Below are 20,005 nucleotides of genomic sequence, written 5' to 3' on the forward strand. Positions count from 1 at the left end.
AAACAAATGGCCAGTATTAAAGAAGCTTTTGTGAAGATTATTGTTTCGATACCAGTGGCCAAACATTCGCCAGGATTGTTTCTTAACCAAAATTAAAAATGCCAGGATTGTTTGTCAATTCAATTCTTTTCTGAGCTAATGCACCATTAAATATACTTCCTTCAAATGCCTTTTGTTTTGTAATATAATCTGCACATTTTTCATTCCTAAATTTTTTTTAATTGATATTAAAAATGTAATGACAATTATAAGTACAATACTGAAAGATTGAACCATACAAGATACAACAACCATTCTTATAAAATATAAAGTACCAATGTGGATTACAATTTACAATAGCCAAATATTACAAAGGTCTGCCTACATCAGTAGAGTTCCAAAACTTTAGTTGCCCAACCCAAGCTCTTCTTCGTGCCTTTAAATTATCAGGACATTCATCTTCAACTAATCCCTTAAAGTTTTCCTGCATTTCAGCCTAACAAAAAACAAAGATACATATTCAGTACATCATTCTCCATCAAATTCTATGGTCATCATAGAGTAACCAAACCAATAAAATCTACAATGATGAATTGTACAATTAGTCTTCTGAACCTCTACATTTCAGTTTTTCATATACTTGAACAAATAAAAGAACATAAAGAACAATGAACAAGAAAAAAGAATAAACATTCAAGTGCATCATAAACTTACATATTGTGCTTTGCTTCGAGCATAAGACTTTGTGCCAGATGTGTGATTCAACATTTGTTTACTCCAATTTTCAGCATTTCATTTAGCTTGTTCCTGCTATTCACAAAAGCAAAACATATTTAATCATTGCATAGATTATATATATATATATATATATATATTGACTGTTGTGTAATAATACGTACTGCAGTCTCATCTTTTCCTAATGTTCAAACAACAGCCGCCACTGGTCTGGGTCTACACGAGAATCCCCACATTGCCACCGTCTTTTACTTCCTTCGAAAGGTTTATAATAAGCTTACTTCAAATCACTCCTGAAACTTCTCCACAATTTTTCATTATTCTTCATTTATACATGCATCCTCGAAGACATGAATCAAAGGCTGCTGTTCAGGACAAAATTCAATGGTGCCCTGCATCCACAATAAGGTAGTCTTACATCAACTCTAAAATATATAACTAATAAACTCACATACATGCACTAAGTATTCAATAATTTTAGGAATAAGAAACACGAGAGTGTCCCACACATCAAGTTTGCTGGAGTCTGATACTTTTTCTCATGTTATTTAGACACCAGTTGCATATCCCTTGACCCCGACCTTGCTTTGCCTCATTGCCTACATGAAAAATTAATTTTAACTGCTAAATACAAAGGTAATAAGTTTCTCATATATCCCATATACAATATATTTATATAATGATTTAAACATACCAGTTTATCAAAAGGAAAAAGGAAAAACCGATATACCATTACCACTTGCAGAACCATCTCCCTCTATACCATCCCCCAAGTCAACATTGAGCCCTTCTTGTGAACTATCTCCAGAACTACTCATCTAAAATGGTAACAAATTAATCAGACATCATTGGTTATAAAAAAAAACTATTACTTCAACATTTCAATACAAAACAATCTATTGTCTCTCAATTGGAGGACCCTCAACACCATCTACTTCAACTCACAAGCAAAACCAAATTAAACAAGAAATTGTACCTTCATTGAACTGAAGAAAAGAAGAAATAACACCAAACAAGTAGACCACGTTATAACAAACAAATAAAGTATGCATATTAACTGAAATATATCAACTCACACATATATAAAAGCAAAATACTCCCAATACTTTTTTCTAATAGAAACAATTTTATTAAGAACAAGAAAGAAAAGAAACACAAGAAAGAGGACAAAAATCCCCCAGGGCAAACCACCAGAACCCCAACAGAAAAAGAAAACAGAACCACAACCCAAACAAAACAAAACAGAAGACAAAGCTCCCAAAAACAAACAAACAAGCCCCAGACTTCATCAACAAATAATAAAAGATTGAAACAAGAGCTTTAAAAAATCAAAGGATATAATCAGCCTTTCATCTATACAACTGGTACATCGTCCATGTCTGCATCTTAAAATTTGTATTCTAATTTATAACTAATCAGAAGGATTCGTGGGTCATTGCCTATACTCAAACACTTGAAAAAAATAAAAGAAATAGGAAAAGAAATCTCACCAGAACAGGGAATCAACCCCAATTGAAAAAAGCAAAGAAAACCCCCAAATTGAATCTCTCTGTCAATCTGAACCAACTGATACGAAAATCACTACCACATGATTCCTCTAACTCCAATAGCTCTAAGGAAGAAAACAATTTCTTCTTCAATGAAAACAAAAAAGAGGAAGGGAGAGTGAGTGACAGAGAGCAAAACCCAAAAACGAAAGAAAAAGACGAGAGAGAAGATATGGGTCTTTTTTGGTCAATGAGAGAGAGATGGTCGATTTGAAGGAGGTAAAAAGAAAGTTTAAGTGAAAAAATTATATTTAAGTCTAGTACTGGCAAACCAACTCGTCAGTGACAAAATTTGGCTTCCTGATGTCTATAAATTTGGGCGCTTAATATTTTGGCTTCCCGCCCTTGAAGGGACTGGCGCTGTCACTCGTCAGTAAAACTAGTTCTGACGAAAGACTTGCCAGTATTATTTAGTAGTGGCAAACCACTTTACTTGTCAGTAAGAGCAACTCCACCCATTTGTCCTTAGAGCAAGTCCAGCGCCCACTTGGCACTGGGAAAGGCTGCCCGACGCAGCCCGAGTTTGCTCCAGGCAGGCCCGAGCCTTTGGTGGCGGGTCCCACGAGCCCGAGGAAGCCTAAGGGCAAGTCTTGCCGGCTGCCCGAGTTGGTGACGTCGGTATGGCGCACGCTGCGCATTGTTGCGCAAAATCAAACGCACGGAATTACACGCGCCAACGGTAAAAATTTGAGTTCCGTTGGCGGCGTGGCGAGACGTCATGGACGCCCACGTCGATCGACAGCTCCAACGGCGGGTGCCACGTGGCGCGACGGGACTCTCCGATGGATTTTTCCAAAATCCGACGGTCCTCGTTTTGGCTAAAAATTGCAAAAAAAATCGAAAAAAATCTGAAATTTTTTTTAAAAAATATCCAAAAATTCTGTATTTTTTCTCTATAAATACCTAACCATTTTATTTACTTTCCACACTAAAATCTTCATACAATTTCTTCTCCATCCCATATTTTTTACTCTTTACTCACATTATTCACTTTCCACACCAATTCTTCATACAAACTTTTCTCCTTCCAATTTTTTTGTTCATCTCCACTCACATTTTTCACTTCCACACCAATTCTCCATACAAACTCTTCTCCTTCCAATATTTTTTACTCTCTTTCTACTACTTTCCATTTGTATAAAAAAAAACAAATGGCATCTTCTATTGAAGTCGGAGGCTCGTGGTCAACGAATGAAGATATTGCGTTGTGTCAATCTTGGGTGAACATTAGTCATGACCCTATCACGGGTAATGAGATGAAGTTTCATCACATGTGGAGCAAAATTCATGGAGAATTTTGTCAAAGATCGGGTTCTATTCGGACCGAAATGGCGTTGTCTAGTAGATGAAAACTTCTTAATAAAGAGTTAGGAAAATGGAGAAATGCCTTGACAAAAGCAAAGGCGAACATTCAAAGCGGTCAAATTTGACCGATGAGGTAAAATATTTATAATTGCCATTTTAATCAATTCAATGTCACTTTTTTTATTGCATATTCTATTTGTTTTTCTTGCATAATTTTTTTTTCTTGGTGCACCTTTAATTTGTCTATATTTTCTTGCATAATCAATTTTATTTTTGCATTTCAAAATAGTTTATATTTTCTTGCATAATAATTTTTGTTTCTTGCACTTCAATTATTTATTTTTAATAGATGGTACAAGCACAAATGTGGTTCGGTGCCATGGGGCAAGGCAAAAAGTTTCGTGCATTTCAATGTTGGGAAATTGAAGGATTGTTCGAGATTCAAAATTATTCCCACCGGTCCGCGGTTGTGATGAATGAGACGCCACTCCACAATTCAACATCAACCGAATCTCCATTGACTCCCCAATGGAACGGAGTCACCATTTGTGCCACGTCCGCCAAGACCTATTGGGAGAAAGGCGGCAAAGGCCAAGAGAGGGGCCACTTCGACCAATGATTGTGTACAATTATTGGAGCAAATAGCTAAGAGCGCCTCACTAAGAATGGAGAGAGACTTGAAAAGAGATGAAATGGACAAGGCACGAGAGGAAGCATTTGTTCTCCAACAACAAATGGCACAAGAAAAAGACATAGAGGATAGAGAGATTAAAATCATGGCTATGGATACGAGCCATATGTCTCCCGAAACAAAGGCTTATTGGAAGCTACGACGAAGAGATGTGATGAGGAAAAAACTTTTCAATGACGACGGACCTAGCAATACGGATTGGTTAAATGATGAAAACCATTAGGAAGCAATTGAAACACCTTTGCCATATGTTGTATTGTTGTATTGTTGTATTATCCTTTAAGTTGTTGTATTGTTGTATTATCCTTTAATTTGTTGTATTGTTCCCTTATCCTTTAATTTGTTGTATTGTTCCCTTTTTATTCAATCAAAAAAGCATTAAATTAAATGACTATTTATTAAAAACATTTCAGCATCAAAACAAATATTAATTCCAAAAAACCTTCATTGATTGCAAACAACACACAAAACAAACCATACATAAAAGCATAATAATAAAAAGCCTAATTCCAAAAAAAAACCACACACAAAATGAAGCATAATTAAAAACAAAGCATAATTCCAAACAAAGCACTAATCTTGACTTCATCCATTGTGATTGCCTTTCATCTCCCACAAGTGCTCGATCAAGTCACGTTGACGTATCTCGTGAACATATGAAGATTGCATTTCTTGATACCGATCAATCATGGGGTTGTTGAATTGACCATCCCGAAGTATGGGTTCGGCCCAGCATAGTCCATTTGGTCCAATCGGCCTTTCATATATTCTTGTCAACGATGTGTTCATTGGATCGGGTTCAAACACCTCTTGAGCATCATAGTCATACTCATCCTCCACAATCATGTTGTGAAGGATGATGCAAGTCATCATAATACTCCGCAGCACCTCCTCATCTAGCATCCGAGCAGCACCTCTAATAATTGCCCAACGAGCTTGCAAGATACCGAAACACCTCTCCACGTCTTTCCTGTAACCTTCTTGAAAGGAAGCAAAGTTTCTTTCCTTCTCGGATTGGGGATTCGGAACTGTTTTCACGAATGTCGTCCACCTAGGATAAATTCCGTCGGAAAGGTAGTACGCACCAGAGTAAACGGTATTGTTGATTTGGTACGTGACTGGGGGGAATGACCTCGCAATACCTCATCGAACACTGGGGATTGACCAAGGACATTGAGGTCATTCTGAGAACCGGCAACCCCGAAGAAGGCATGCCAAACCCAACAATCGAATGAAGCTACGGCCTCCAAAATTATACTTTTTTGGCCCTTCCGATTCCCGTACTCCCCTTGCCAAGCAGTAGGACAGTTCTTCCACTACCAGTGCATACAATCGATGCTTCCAATCATTCCTGGGAAACCTCGGGCCTCACCTTTTTGTAGAAGCCGTTGCAGGTCTCTTGGCGTTGGTTTGCGAAGGTACTCCCTCGTGTACAAATTTTCCAACGCATCACAAAATCTCACCAAGCACTCTAGGACAGATTTTCCCATCCTTGCAATCTCATCCACTCCTGCTCGCAGATGCCCCATAAGCAAGCATCCGCAGCAGCACTTATCGCTTTTGCTCCGGATAAGACCTAAAGCTCCAACAGATCATGCTTTTGAATGAAGTATGTGTCGTAATTACAAATATCATGCATGATTTTTTGGAACAAATGTGGTTGCATTCTATATCTTTCTCGAAACTTAGAAGCAGGATATAACGGATTTGGGATAAAATAATCCTCCATGAGATTCTTACCCCGAGACTCCCTACGTCTGTCCACATTCGGGGCACGAGGACGACGGTTTTGCCTTGATTGATCCATCATACACACCGCTGCTGCAAGCAGTAGTTCCTCTTCTTCATCGGCTTCCCGATCTTCTTGAGCACGTCTACGCCTTGTTTCTTCCCTTTGTTTCTGTTGCCTCTCCAACACCCTCAACAAGTTTGACATTGAGAGTAGAATGTGTTTTCTACAATCTGAGAAATGAAGGAATAGATAAGAGATGGTGTGAGAGGTTTGAAAATCAGGTCAGACGGATTTAGAAGATAGAGATGACACGTGGCACAATTTGAGAGGATGAAAATCTTATCAAAAATCTGAGATTAAATTTTTAAAATATCTGAAAATGTTATCTGACATTTGACACGTGGCACAATTGTAGAGGGTGAAAATCTTATCTAAAATCTGAGATTAAATTTTTTTTAAAATATCTGAAAATGTTATCTAACATTTGACACGTGGCACAATTTTAAAAGGAATTTTCTTTGAATAATTTTTATTAAAATCTAAAATACTGAAAATTAACTACGAAACTTTAAATGCCGTTTTGGAAGGCCAAACGACCTCAAAATGCCAAAATCCATCATATGTCACAGCAAAGCAGTGAGTTTGACTCGTGGCGTCGTTCCCTTTCCGAAATGGTATTTTGCGTCCTAATCGGAGCTCGGACGACAAATCTGCAAATTCCCACTACGTCCTTTTTCTAGCTCAAGCGATAAAATCTGACATTTGTTCTACATCAGACGTGGCACAATTTTAGAGGGTGAAAATCTTATCCGAAAATTTAATTACAAAAGATTATCAAAATTAATGGTTTAAACTATAAAAAAATAGAAAATAAAGTACAATGAATAGTAATTGCCTTAGACTTGCCCTAGACTTTGCCCTTGTGGGTGGAACCACAAATGCAAAGGCTGACACTATTTATGTGAATAGTAACAGCCCTTGCCCTAGACTTTGCCCTTGTGGGTGGAGATGCTCTTAGTCATGGCAAAGGGGGAGCTAGGACAGTTACTATTCACGTGAATAGTGGCTGCCCTTGCAAATAGTATTTTGTGTTTTCACCCGCTGCCATGGCTGACAAGCATCGCTCATTTTTTGTTTTATTCACAAATTTTTTTACCTCAATAATTAATTTGGATAATATTTTCGTATAAGATTTCCGGGTTCATACGTGTCAAGACTATTCATAATCAGATAAATTTTTGGGATAAGATTTTTGGGTTCAAATTTCGGATGAATTTCAAAATTCAAATTTCAGATAAATTTTTTCGTTCAAATTTCGGATAAATTTCAAAATTCAAAATTCAGATAAATTTGGGTTCAAATTTCGATAAATTTGGGTTCAAATTTCGGATGAATTTTAAAATTCAAATTTCAGATAAATTTGGATTCAAATTTCAGATAAATTTGGGTTCAAATTTCGGATGAATTTCAAATTTTAGATAAGATTTTCATCCAATGAAATCAAGCTACGTGGCATCTCTATCTTGCCAAATTTTTCTATAAAACCAGAGGCTCCTCCACCCATACCTCTCACACCACATCTTTCTATATTTTCATTTCTTAGAGTTTAGAATTCATACTCCATTCATTCCCAATGGAAGAATATAGGAGATGCTTGGAGAGGCAAGAGCGAGAAAGAAAGGAGAGAAACCGTAGAGCCGATGAAATCAATGAGTTGCAGAGACAAGTCGATGAACAAGTTCTCATAGCAGTGGCAATGGAAGAGGAAGAAAACCAAGGTCGCCGCCAGAGTGGTAAGTCAGCCGAATGTGGATGACATAGGCATTCTCGGGGTAAGAATCTTTTGGAAGATTATTTTATCCCAACTGCTTTGTACTCTGATGTTGATTTTCGAAGGAGATTTAGAATGCAACCCCATTTGTTCAATAAAGTCATGCATGATATTTGCAATGATGCATACTTTGTTCAAAAGTGTGATGCTGCTGGGGTTTTGGGGCTTCTTCCGAGCAAAAGCTTACAATGTTATGAATGTTGGCGATGGAGCATCCCTGATCAGGTGGATGAGGTTGCCCGAATGGGGAAGTCCACCACGTTGGAGGCTTTGGTAAGATTTTGTGATGCAGTTGAAAATCTGTATACTAGAGACTACCTGCGTAGACCTACTCCCAGGGACCTCCAACGGCTTCTACAAAAAGCCGAAGCTCGAGGATTTCCAGGAATGATAGGTAGCATTGACTGCATGCATTGGCAATGGAAGAATTGCCCAACTGCCTTGCAAGGTGATTACGGAAATAGAAAATGCCAAAAAAGTATCATCTTGGAAGCCGTTGCTGGGTTCGACACATGGGTTTCGCATGCCTTCTTTGGAGTTGCCAGAGCCCAAAATGACCTCAACGTCCTGGGTCAATCTCCGGTCATCAACGATGTTTTGAGAGGCCAAGGCCCCAATATAACCTATCAAGTCAACAATATAGTCTACCAGACGGGGTATTATCTAGCTGACGGTATCTACCCAAGGTGGACCACATTTGTCAAATCCATTCCGAATCCCCAATCCCAGAAGCAAAAATTATTTGCTACCTATCAAGAGGGATACAGGAAAGATGTCAAAGGTGTTTTGGCATCCTTCAAGCTCGGTGGTTAATTGTTCGAGGTGCGGCCCATATGTTTGATGAAGAGATCCTCCGAAGCATTATGATGACTTGCATTATCCTCCATAATATGATTGTGGAGGATGAGTACGATTATGATGCTGGAGAGGTCTACGAACCGGATCCAATGAACACGGCCTTGACCCGGATTTATGAAAGGCCCATGGGGCCAAGTGGAGAACCGTTTGAGTCGGAACCGTTGGTGAGGGACGATCGTTTCATGACCCGGATGATAGATCGATACACGGAGACGCAATCTTCGTATATTCATGAAAGGCGTCAACTTGACTTGATGGAGCATCTATGGGCGGTGAGCGGGAATGAAGATGAATGATGGAGTGTAGATGCTTTGGTTATGTTTTATTTACTTATGGTTTGGTTGTGTTGTTTTTTATTGCTTATGGTTTGGTTGTGTTGTTTTTTTACTTATTATTGTGCCTTGTTTGTAGTTTTTTTTAAATTTTGAATTATGTTTTGTTTGATGTATGGAATATGTTGAATAAAATGGTCTTTTATTGAATGCTTTGTTTATTAAATAAAGAAATCCAATACAAGTTATTAAGAATTACTACTACCAAAATAGAATACATGAAGTACACCAACTTTAATACAAAACATGAAAAATAAAAATACATAAAAGTATGCCAACTAATTTAATTGTTTTGATCATTTAACCAATCCGTGTTGCTAGGCCCATCATCCTGGAAAAGTCTTCTTCTCATAACATCCATTCGTTCTAGCTTCCAATATTGTTTTGTTTCAGGGGACATATGGCTTGTATCCATCGCCATAGTTTCCCGATCCGCCTCTCCATATCTTTTTTGCGCAAATACTCCTTTTCGTGCACACTGCTTGAATTGTCATCTCCATATCTTGGCGCTTGCTCCATTTCAATTCTTATGGCGTTTTGCCTTGCAATTTCTCCAAAACTTTGAATTATGATTGCTTGAATTACCCGCTTTCTTTGCCTTCGCAGCCTTTCGCCAATGGGCCTCAGTTCCTTTTGGATGGGTGAGTCTTCACCATAGGGGAATCGAGAGGTGAATCCGATGTCGCAAATCACGAGAGGCGCCTCGTTTAACACAACGTCGGACCCGTGGGAATAATTATGAAGCGTTTATAATATTTCACCACCTCCCAACATTCATGATGGGTGAAACTTTTTTTGCCACCCCCGGTTGCACCGAACCACATCTGTGCTTGAATGAGCTATTTAACAAAAAAATGGAAATGCAATAAATATTTAAAATATATTGGATATGCAAGTAACAAAATAAAAATAATGGAAATGCAATTAACCTTACAAATAAATTGGAAGTGCAAGAAATATGAAGAAACAATTGGAAATGCAAGAAATATGAAGAAACAATTGGAAACCATTGACTGGTCGACAAGTCAACTTTCTTTTGTGTGTGAGCGTGCCATTGCTAGTAATGAAAATCCTAGCAAACTTCTTAAAAATAGATAACTTGCGCCCTAAGTTACTGATTTATAAACAAGAGATTGTGAATTTGGGTGAGGAATATCTCCCAAGTAAGTTCTTTTCTCGCCTCAGAATGGTGAGGACTTCACAATTTTTCGCGAGTACAAAATTGGTAATTCGGCAGAGTAGATGATAAGAAAGTGAACAGTTTAAGGCGTAACTACCTTTTACAAAGCTCAAAACTGAAAACCAACTCTAAAAAAGACGAAAAGAGGATTTGGACTTCCATTTCTGCTGGATAGATGTTTCTGATTCGGGCTGGACTAGGTATGTCTGTGCTGAACTAGACTATCAACACCTTCAACTATCAAGTTTCAACTGGACTATCAACACAGTCAGCTATCAAGTTTCAACTATGAACACGGCGTGCATATTTTGTATGCCATTAATAGGATTAGGTCACGGCATGCATATTTTGCACACCATTAATGGAGTCATCTTTTACGGCATGCTTTTTTGGCACGCTATTATTGCCTAAAAACCACGGCGCAATGTAAAAACACACCGTAAAAAAGGAAAGAAAATCCATTTAAGGCGCTGTGTGAATGCACGCCGTAAAAAGAGGACCAAAAAACACATTTACGACGTGCATTTTATGCACACCGTAAATAGCAAGCCGTAAATACTCACTTTTCTTGTAGTGTGAAACAAAGAAACGAAAAATTAATACACAGTGATATTACAATAGAAAACAAGAGAATTGACAAAATCTGAACTTTTTTTTTTAATTTTTAAAATTTGGTTTTTTTTATAAATTTTTTTTTTTAAAGTTTATATATATTACAAAACTAAATTATAACTAGTGGAAGAATTTAATTAACCAAAATTTGATTAGTTTTCCGTTACAATCTTCGGCAACGGCGCCAAAACTTGTTGTCACCATAAGAGGTGTTTTTAAAATTTATAAACTCGCAAGCGCACGAATCGAATATAGCATAAGCGCATAAGAGCGAGGTCGTACCCAAGGGATTGCGTGAAAAGATAGAAAACCAATTAAACCCAAGTTAATTTCATTGCCAACCTAGTTGATTCAAATGGTGATTTGTTTGTTGATAAAGAAAGTTTAATAAAGCATGAAACAAATATGGAAATGACAATAAACTGAAATTAAGATTAAATTTATGAGAAAAAATAACTAAGGCATTAGAATCTACACCATTACACTACTACAAAAAGTGAAAAAGACGACCAGAAAAAAACGACGGTTTTAATAAACCGCCGTATAAGAATAACTTAAACACCTACAAAATGGGGAATCCAATCCTTGTTTTTAAAACATGACACACGTATTTTAAAAAGCGACGTCTTATTAAAAAAGGTTTTCTATAAAGTAACAACAAACAACGGCAGAAGGTATGAATCCACCAACGTAGAAAGTAAAGACGACGGTTTAAAGAAACAGAAGCTGTCTTTTCTCCGAAATAACCACGACCAAGTTTTCGTATCCGGCATCGCATAATTTCAACAGACTCCATGGCAGTATATTACAAAATACCGCCGTCTTAAATACATGTACAACGACGTAAAATATAATTTTATCGACTTATTTCATGTTCCATACTACGACGGTATCTTTAACTCTAGCCACGTTGGTTTGTTCAATTAACGAGGTGTAATAATATTTACTACGTCATGAAGTTAAAATTACCGTCGTATTTATTCACTTTATACGTCTACCCTTATACCTAAACGGTCGTCTTAATTACATTATTTTTTACTATTTATTTATTGGATTTTGGTATCCTACGACGGTAGACCAACTTAATGACAATAATTGTGAATAACCACGACGGTTTATATAGAAAACCGTCGACAGAATAGTTTTTTCGAGATCCAAGATATATGTCGTGAAGTTAAAATTACCGTCGTATTTATTAACTTTATACGTCCGACCTTATATCTAAACCGTTGTCTTAATTGTAATTAAAAAAAAAAAAATTCTTGAATTTTGTCCTCCTACGTCTCTGGATCAACATAATGTTAAGAATTGAGAATAACCACGACGGTTTATATAGAAAACAGCAGACATAATTAGATCTGAGATCCCAAGAGTTACGAAATCATACCAGATGGAACTCTGTTCCTCATCATAATCGGACCACAGAAAGGCAATATTTTAGAGGTTGATGATGTATGTGTCTTTGTGTCTTTGAGAGACACAAAGGCAGCCACAGATTTGCATTTAGAAAGGAAATTTTTTGGAAGTTGATGATGTGTGTGCGTTTGTGTATCTACACAAACGCACACACACATCAACATCCAAGCAATTGCCTCTAAAATTTGACGACGGCAGCCACAGATTTGCATTCAGAGAGACAATATTTAAGAGATTGATGATGTATATGTATTTGTGTCTCAAATGAGACAAAAATACACACACATCAACATCCAAAAATTTGCCTCTAAAATTTGACGACGGCAACAACAGATTTGCGTTCAGAGAGAAATTTTTTTGAATGTTGGTGATGTATGTATGTTTGTGAATCAGATACACAAACATACACACACACACACACACACCAACATCCAAACAATTGCCTCCTAAGAGGTGAGACAGAGGGCAAGAAGAAATTGGAACCCTAATTGAAAACTGAAACTGAAAGAAATCGTGGAAAAAAACTCAATTTATAAAAAAAATTTCATATCCACGTCGGTTACATTTAAAATACATCCATTTGATAATGAATCAACGTCGATTCTGCAAAAAAGTAGGACGAATTAAAGTACACACAACGTTGGTTATTAAAATTAAGTCAACGAGGTGTTTGAAAACTACGTCGGTTTAATATAAAAAAACGACGTGGTAACTTATAATATTACTTATTTAAAAGTAAACTTTTGACGTGTAGCGCCCAACTAACCACGTCGTTTTTGGAATACAAAAAGTCAAAAGGCTTTTTTACTAACCACGTCGGTTGATGTTATTTTAATGTCGTGGTAAGTACATACTAGGGTGATTTTTATGATTACCGTCGTTGTTGTTATCTTTGGGACACTATATAAACTTTTTGGTCACCTGACCTAAACTTTTACGTTCTCTCTAAAATTTTCAGTTTTCTCTCAGTTTCCCTCTCATTTCAAAAGCTGCATTCTGATTCTCGCTCTCTTTTACGTTCTTCCTCATCTTAGTCTCCAAAATTTTATTCCGAAGAAAACTTTCTTTGCAAGCCAAAGGTATTTTCTCACTCTGTTTTTTTTTTCTTCACTTTCCCTTTCATTTGAAGTTTTTTTGTTTAAAGAACGAGTCGCACTGATGTTTGAAACAAGACTAGAGTATGAAAAGGCCAAATCTTTCACTGTTCCCACTCACAGATCATGTGAGGACGATGGATTTTTATCTAATTTGACGTTTTTGTTTATACACCACGACGGCAATTAAATTCGTGCTATTTTAATAGCACGACTGTTCATAATAACGACGTGGTGTGTTAATAAATACGTCGTTTGAAAGAGAAAACCGTCGTCTTATTTGAAGTGGAGAGGAAAAAACTGGGCTGTTTTTTTATTTATGAACTTATAATACGACGACGGCTGTACTTAATTACGGTCGTCTTAAGTTAATGACCATGTCATATTAGCACATCCACGTTTCTATAGATTAGCACGGCTGTTCTACTTGTTTGCCATCGTCTTAACTTTCATTTTACGTCTGTATTTTACCTAACCGTCGTTGTTTTTCTTGCAGTTTGTTCTTCTCTCTAATCATGGTTTCGAAATCTCAAAGTAAGGAGGCTCAAGCTGCAAAAGGTCAAGGCAAGGACATTGCAGTTTCAAAGGCACAAATGGCTGAATCCAAATCTGTTCCAAGCAATCCTGCAAAGAAGATGAGATTTACTTCATCCTCCGAGAAAGACCCAAGCTCTGCGACATTTGATGAAGTGACGAAATTGACTCGCGGTATCAACACAATGAGCCGTGTTGTGAAGAGGAAAATTCATAAGATTAAGCCTGTGGTTGAGTACAATAAAAGTGGCAGACCACATGGCAAAGCTGCTATTGAGATGCAGAGTTACATTGATGTTTTGGCACGCACCAGAGTCCCTCTTGTGGACAAGAAATGGCTCAATTGCCCAAGGACCTGAAGGAGCAGATTTGGGAAGCTGTTGAAATGGCTTATGTTGTTGGGGAAGGGGCAAGAAGATGGTGCTGTCATTTGCCGCCAAAAAATGGAAGGATTTTAAGTCTACCTTAACTAGGCAATTTATCCTTCCATTCGCAAATGAGAAGGAGAAGTTAAAAGAGCCCCCTCAGCTTTATAACTTCATAGAGAAATTTGAATGGGATGCCTTTGTAGCTTCAAGGTTATCCCTAGATTTTGAGGCTGTGCATTCGAGCAGTCACAGAGAAGGGAGAAATGCTAGTACAACCATAGGTTGTCTCGAAAAGGGTACGTTGGTTTGGAGGATCAATTGGAAGAAACCATGCCCGGTGAAGAAATCGATCGATCTTTGCTATGGAAGAAGGCAAGAGAAGATAAACAAGGAAACATCCCTGATCCAAAGGTTGCAGAGAATGCAAAATTAATCGTAAGTTTCACTGACTCTGTTCTAAACTTGTAAAACATAGGTTTTATTTTTCATTTAGATGTCGGTCTTTTTATCAACCGTCGTTAGACACGAAACCCCACGACTGTTTTTAATCACTGCCTTTTAAAAAATAAATAATGTCAGTATTTTTATAAAACCGACGTCTTCATTGAATTACAACGATGGTTTTGTGTTTCTGTATAAGGTTTTTTAAATTAAATTTTGAACTTTCTTCATATTCACACGCACACACACTCTCTCTCCCTCTATATTTCTCTGCAATTGGTTTGTACAGTATTTCTGGATCAGTGAATATTTGGTTAAGTGTTTTATCTATGATATCAAATAAACGACGGTTATTTCATGGACCGACATTTTAATACATACAAAACGACGGTTGTTTTGGGACGACGTATTAAATTATTTTCTGCGTCTGTTTTTAAAATAAACTTTCGTTATAACCTCTTTACCACGTCGATTAATATTTTAATTAATTTATTTATTTGTTCAGTTTTACTATCTGTTCACTCACTGACATTCTCTCTCTCACTTTTAGGATGATTTGAAAAAACAAGTCTCCGAGGGCACTCTGACTGTCTCTGGGAGCAACGATGTTTTGACCATGGCTTTGGGAATACCTGAGCATGGTGGGAGGGTCGAGGTGTTGAGCTGGGGTTTCCCCAACTCAATTCTTCAATTTGCCTGAGACAGTAGAGAGTAAAATTTGCTGACAAATTGAAGGAAAGTGTTATGGCAGCTGTGAGAGAGGAAACCAAAAAGATGGAGGCCAGGGCAAAGGAAAGTGTTATGGAGGCAGTCAGAGCAGAGAGGGAAATTATGTTGAGACAATTCACTCAACTAATTCCCAACTTTGATCCCAACATGCTCAGTAAAATTCCAACTACACCAACTACACCAATTCCTCCAATTCCTCAATAGCAAAGCCCAAAAAATCCAATGTATGACAAAGCAAGCTGCTCTAATGTGAGAGCCCCTGAATTGGATGAAGACAATCCCATGAATGATGCTGATGCTTGATGTCTGATGCTGAAAACCGTCAAGATCAAACGGTAAAATCTCTGACATTTGCTTTTTCTAAATTTTAAAAATAGACGTCGGTATTTATTTTAAATAAAAATTTATAAATAAACCCAATCCTAGACATGTATTTATAAAAAAACCCAAGCACTATTTAAACATAGAAACACACCCAAAATCAACCCCAAAGTCAACTTTTTGGGTGTGTTTATAAATGGGTTTTGAGTGTGTGTAATGATGGGTTTTGGGTGTGTTTATAAAGTGTTTTGGGTGTTGAGTTTTTTTATAATTTCAACCTCCATTTTGGGTGTTTTAGTGAAACTCCCTATTTTAAAACCCGTCGTCTAGTTTAACCTAGACGACCTTTCTATTGTGTAGCGACGTTATAACTTTTACACTACGACTGTTATGTATTTACCGTCGTCTATAACCTTTACCCCGTCAATATGTTCTAGAAACCGTCATTGATATTATATGCCACGTTGGTTTTGTTGATTTGTTCGAGTCGTTTATTTTACTTCATGAACACACTAACTTTTATTTCTTTATTTATTTCTTGTTATAGGATCTCTCAAAGCTTGACATGCCAGCTCCTCTGTTAGCCCTATGCCAATATGTCGAGACCAAGTTGAAGCCTGCTAACAAGACCATTACAGTTCACATGCCTGAGGAAATGTTTGGCTGATCATGATAACTGGCTCTTGAGTGAAGACATTTTACAGTTTGCTTTCAAGGTTGAGATTGGAGCCACAGTGATTGCAGTATACATGAGGTAATTCTAGAAATCCAATTTTGTTTTTTTTTTACATTTTCTTTCTTTTAAATTAAAATCTCATTTAATTGAATTTCATATATTTTAATTAGGTAACTATTTGACTATTTAAAAATGGAAAATATGGTAAAACTTGTTGGCCTCGTGGACCCTGGACAAGTCAGCTCTCAATCTGGAACGTTATCTCACCGCTCAAAACATCTCTCAGAAAGACTGAAAATGGCAGATGGGGATCAATTTTACTTGGTGCCTTATAATCCACCCCTTCTACACTTAATTGGTTCCTTGTAGTATATTTTTTTGTAGTATATTTAATATATATGGATAATTTTGTGTAGGGGTCATTGGGTGTTAATAATTGTGAGACCAGCTAAGGAGACTATCCATTACATGAATTCATTGCCAAACCACTCTGTTGATGACGACATGAGAAATATAGTGAATACGTAAGTTTCTTAATGAAAACCTATGATTTTTTATATCTGCATTTGATTGATACGACGGCTTTCTCCAATACCGACATTGTAGTGAAAACACAACGATGGTATATTATAACCAACATTTTGAATCATTTACAACGTCAGTATTTTATTGAAACCGTCGTCGTAATTGAAATACCACGTCGATTTTGTTTTTAATTTTAGGACTTAAATTTTTCTGTGAAACTTTCATTTAAAATTAACTTTGGTTATACGTCGTTTTTCTTCTTCACCGACGTTAGAATGAAACACAATGACGGTTCTTATTTTCCAACGTTGTATATAAAATATAACATTAGAATGAAACACAATGACGGTTCTTATTTTCCAACGTTGTATATAAAATATGACACCATTTGTTTTACAAAACCGTCGTCTTCAATTATTTACCATGACGGTTAATAATTTTGATGCTGATTTTTAGTTTTGTCATTAACACTTTTTGTTTTCTTGATACAGTTCAATCAAAATGTATAACTCTCACACAGGGAAACAATCATCACGTAAATCACCCATATGGAAAAATCTACAAGGCACTCCTAGACAACCAACAAATGTAGAGTGTGGCTATTACGTGATGCGTTTCATGAGAGATATAATTCATGATCCAGCCCTAGCCTTTGAGAAGAAGATAAAATTTAATATATAATTTCTTTATTTTAATACCATGTCGTTTTATTACTTCTAACACGTCGGTTTTTGTTCTTTATTTGCAGTTTGACAAGAAAAAGGAACCAGTTGTGTATACTCAAGAAGATATTGACGAAGTCAGGCTGGAATGGGCAGAATTCTTGACCAAGCAATTACAAAACAATAATTGATAATATACATTTATTGAAAAATATTTAGGTTTATTTTAATTTTTTTACAATGTATATAAAAATATTTTTAGTAATTATTTTAACATTCATCAAAAAAATCAAATGAAATATATTTTTGTTTCTAATTTTATTTTATTTTTGTATAAAATATAAATTTGTTAAAATAAACTAAAATGAAAATAAATCATAAAAATGTAAATTAATTCCCAAAATCCGACATCTCATTCATCTTTACACGTCACTTATATATAGTTGGAAACAAAACATCGACGGCATAAAACATCGACGACATTTCTCAGAAACGACATTTAAGGTTGATATACACGTCGATTTCTTTAAAAAACTAAAATATACGAAACATTTGTAGAGACATACAACGTCCGTTACATGTTAAATGATGACGTTGTATCCGTAAACAACGTCATCATCATAATAGTAATAGACGTTGTAAATAACTAAACACGTTGGTTATTACATTCCGACGTTTTATGTTAACTAGGACGTCGTTAAGAATTAATTAACGTCGTTGTAAACTGATGCAACGTCGGTTATGTACTTTTGTATTCAATTTTTGTAGGACTTTTATATTTTATTCCTAATATTCGTAATAATTTCAAATGAAATTCCATAAAATATAATTTCCATATTACATAACCCTAAGGTTTATGTGATCCATTGGTGGTCACAAAACAATAAATGATAATATACATTTATTTAAAAATATATAGGTTTATTTTAATTTTTTGACAATGTATATAAACATATTGTTCTACAAATAACGTCCGTTACAGGTTAAATGCTGATGTTGTATCGATAAACAACGTCATCAGCAGAATAGTAATTGATGTTGTAAATATCTAAACACGGCGGTTATCATTGCGACGTTTAATATTTACTAGGATGACGTTATGCATTACTTAACGTCGTTGTAAACTGATGCAACGTCGGTTATGTACTTTTGTATTCAATTTTTGTATGACATTTAACATTTTATTCCTAGTATTCGTAATAATTTCAAAACAAATTCCATAAAATAAACTGACAACTACTATGCACTCATTGGAAGATTTTATCTCCCCAAAATCTTTAAAAAATTTAATTTTTAAATTATTTTTATTTTTATTTAATTAATAATATTCATAAAAAATAGAAAAATAAACTGATAAATTCTATGCACCCATTGAGATAATATCTATCCCCTACATGCCTGAAAATTTTAATTTTAGATTTCAAAATTAGAAGTGATAACAAAAGTCAAAATGATTTAGAGACAAAGCACAATAGTCATTATACTTTCCATTACATAACCCTAAGGTTTATGCGATCCATTGGTGGTCATAAAATTGAAAATTCTTTAAAATAGATTTTAGCCTAATAATATAGAAGGCATTGTTGTAAGGAGTCCATAGCAATTTTTGGTTCATTTTTTTCATACTTGTGTATTTTTTTTTTAATTATTGTAAAATTTAGGGTTTAGGGTTTAGGGTTTAGGTTTTATTGAAACGACGCCGGTTTGCTCTCGCTCTTTTTGGTCAATTAATACACATGTCGGTTTCTTTTTGTTTTTAACGTAGTAAATATTAACTACGGCGGTTTCTATCTTATCCAAGTCTTTTTCCCTTCATTTAGAGACGTGGATAATTATCTGTACATCGATTCTTCTTTGGATCATGACATGTAATAGTCTTTAAACGTCTGCTTTTTCATAAAACCGTCGTCTAATGTTGTCGGAGATTTCATTTTAGGCTAATTATATAGTAATTACACGTCGGTTAGTAATAAATATTAGACGTTGAATTCTTTAACAACGCCGGTTATTAACCATCGTTATTGATATTACAAAAGATGGCTGTTGATTTCACGACGGTTGGAAAACCTTCTACACGACAGTGGTTTCCCGTCATCTATTTCGATTTTTGTAGTAGTGTTATTTCATAAGATCCTAATTATTTATCTTTCAATTCCCATGGAGTAGCAATCTTGAAATCAATCTACTGCTTTCTCAAGATTTGTCAATTAAGCTTGTAATTTAGATCATAAGTAAATTTTCCTTCCCTTCATATGTACAAATTCTAAGCATCATATGTAAACAAAATTATTTAACTACAAAGGATCAAAGTTTCTTAAGCATCCTATGTGAAAAAGTTTATTTGGAATAACAAAAGATCAAAGAAATTTGTAAACTAGAAATATAAACCAATGATGAATTAATAGATTAATCCAAAGTCTTAACTACCACAAATACA

At 35.8% G+C, this 20,005-nt stretch overlaps 1 long non-coding RNA gene across 5 annotated transcripts; it reads right to left on the reverse strand.

The window, feature by feature from the left end:
- Nucleotides 1-267: 267 nt before the first annotated feature.
- LOC103332363 (uncharacterized) lies at nt 268-2,497 on the reverse strand. 5 transcript variants are annotated; one of them, XR_016124294.1, is made up of 6 exons: nt 2,205-2,490; nt 1,445-1,532; nt 1,222-1,313; nt 879-1,106; nt 694-786; nt 268-475 (listed from the first exon to the last, which is right to left on the reverse strand). It is a non-coding gene; the product is annotated as an uncharacterized LOC103332363 (long non-coding RNA). The 5 variants fall into 5 exon arrangements; XR_016124292.1 differs by having other exon boundaries at nt 879-1,313; nt 1,409-1,532; nt 2,205-2,497; XR_016124291.1 differs by having other exon boundaries at nt 694-789; nt 879-1,313; nt 2,205-2,493.
- Between the last annotated feature and the right edge of the window lie 17,508 nt (nt 2,498-20,005).

Source organism: Prunus mume, linkage group LG2 (genome assembly GCF_029339155.1).
Source record: "Prunus mume cultivar Tortuosa linkage group LG2, ASM2933915v1, whole genome shotgun sequence".
Lineage (NCBI taxonomy): Eukaryota > Viridiplantae > Streptophyta > Magnoliopsida > Rosales > Rosaceae > Prunus > Prunus mume.